Source organism: Salmo trutta, chromosome 2, assembly GCF_901001165.1.
Source record: "Salmo trutta chromosome 2, fSalTru1.1, whole genome shotgun sequence".
In the NCBI taxonomy this organism is placed as follows: domain Eukaryota; kingdom Metazoa; phylum Chordata; class Actinopteri; order Salmoniformes; family Salmonidae; genus Salmo; species Salmo trutta.
This window is the reverse complement of record NC_042958.1, coordinates 38112051-38114353: the sequence shown is the minus strand read 5'-3', so window position 1 is coordinate 38114353 and position 2303 is coordinate 38112051. Positions and strand designations below refer to the sequence as shown.

General features: G+C 45.6%; 1 long non-coding RNA gene across 1 annotated transcript; it reads right to left on the bottom strand.

Annotated features, from left to right (window-relative positions):
- Positions 1–607: 607 nt before the first annotated feature.
- LOC115148399 (uncharacterized) lies at positions 608–1351 on the bottom strand. The gene is made up of 2 exons (XR_003866659.1): positions 1249–1351; positions 608–1160 (listed from the first exon to the last, which is right to left on the bottom strand). It is a non-coding gene; the product is annotated as an uncharacterized LOC115148399 (long non-coding RNA).
- Between the last annotated feature and the right edge of the window lie 952 nt (positions 1352–2303).

Sequence of the window (2303 nt, the reverse complement as noted above, 5' to 3'; positions counted from 1 at the left end):
CATGTGACTAATACAATTTGATTTGTATTGTCAAAATGTGTTGTCTATGTGTTTGTCTTTTTGAATTGTGTCAGACCAGGGGGTTTGGTCAAGACATTTACACAGATCAGACACGGACAGAGTAGGATTAGCTCGGTTTCAAGGGTGTTTATTTAAGTAATAAATCAAAAAGAAAAGGATAGGTCTCCCCCATGAGACCCTCTCCGGGATACCGTCTTCTGGGCTCTGGGTCTTGCTGTATCCTGTCAGGCACAAAAACACAACTCCCTCCTCATACCTCTGCAACCGTCCCCCACCTATACGGGAGTCCTTTCTTCACCAACTCTGCCCTGTGTGCTGCCCTTCTGGCAGCTTTATGGGACTTGCACAGCTGGTGAGCAATCAGCCCTTGATTACTCACCAACTCCCAATCAGTCCCAATTAGTCCTGGCTGGAGAGCCCGTCGAGACCTGGCACGTCCAGCATATGGAGCCATCGCCTCGTGATGTACACTCCGTCTGTCACCAGGCCTCGACAAGTCTCCCCCTGGTAACTGACCTGCTGAACGCCACAGAATATTGTCATGTACATCGTCCTCAGTTTTTTTATGGTTGACTTGTTATTATCCTTATTATCCTTGTTTTATTCTGTTTAATAAAAATAAAACGCTTTAAAACCTAGACAGACACAGTATTAGATATCAGTCCTTTCCATTCTTTGTGTTTTCTGCACTGTCATCTGCCTTGTTTACATTGGCCTGAGAAGCATAAATTGGTTGGGGGTCAAGGTGCAGTCACATGATTGTGATGTCAGCAGCCAATCACTTGATCTGTTGTTTACCTCTGTCCCAGACAAGTTTCAACACCCCCCTTATCTCTGCAAACATCTTCAACACACACAGAGACACTCACACAGTCAGGCATGCAACAGTGACAGACAGCCACTGCTGCACTGAGAGAAAGAAAACACTCCTGCAGGAGTAATGGAGATGTGTAGTAGCGTGGTGTTGGGCGGCCTGGTGTTGGTTCTACTGTGCTTGCTTCGGCTACGAGGATGACAACTTCCTGCACTTGCTCAACATCCTTGGAAGCACCCCCTGGGGACAGCTCTACAACATCTTCCCCTGGCTGATGGAACGCCTACCTGGTCGGCAGCAAGTCGTGTTTGGCCAGGTGGACGAGCTGAGAGGTTTTGTGATGAAAAAGACCATGAGCATCAGGAAACAATGGACCCAGGTAACCCTAGAGACTTCATAGACTGCTTCCTTACCAAACTCAACCAGGAGAAGGATGTGTCCTCCTCTGAGTTCCATTATGAGAGAGAGAGAGAGAGAGAGATAGCTCAATCCAGAGAGAGATAGCTCAATCCAGAGAGAGAGAGAGAGAGAGAGAGAGATAGCTCAATCCAGAGAGAGAGAGAGAGATAGCTCAATCCAGAGAGAGAGAGAGAGATAGCTCAATCCAGAGAGAGAGCGAGAGATAGCTCAATCCAGAGAGAGATAGCTCAATCCAGAGAGAGATAGCTCAATCCAGAGAGAGATAGCTCAATCCAGAGAGAGAGAGAGAGAGAGAGAGTTTGGGAAAACAACTGGCTGGGTTTTTAAACCAAGGCAAAGGGGATGTGATTGGGTAAGGGAAATGGAGCAGGTGTGTCTTGGGATTGGCGACTGATTGGCGACTGATGACTGCCACCTGTGACTAGGGCAGAAGGAGAGAAAACAAATACACACACACAGGATACCTGTATCCGTAACACTCCCACCCTTAAAAGAGCAAACCCTATAAGGATTGCGACCAAAGTATTTACAGAGTATTTACAACGAATACCAACAAGATCAACAAGCAAAGGCAACCTAACGAGACATACAAAAATCATGCATTTTTAAACACGAGACAAAGCATCTGCCAATACATTATCAGAACCCTTTTTGTGGCAGATCTCCAAATTATAATTTTGCACAATAAGCGCCCAACGCATAAGGCGCTGGTTCTGGTTGTACATACGGTGGAGAAACACTAAGGGGTTATGGTCAGTATATAGTATCACTGGTAGGGCACTGGAACCAATATATACTTCAAAGTATTGCAGACCTAACAACAAAGCTAGAGCTTCTTGTTCAATGATTGCATAGTTAGTCTGACATTTGTTAAACTTTCGAGAAAAATAACAAACAGGATGATCTACTCCACTCTTGTCCTGCTGCAGTAGAACAGCACCAGCACCTCTGGCACTAGCATCTACCTCAAGTTTAAACGGTCGTTCGAAATCTGGAGCAGGAAGTACAGGGGTATTACATAAGAGTGCTTTAGCAGTATCAAAAGCTA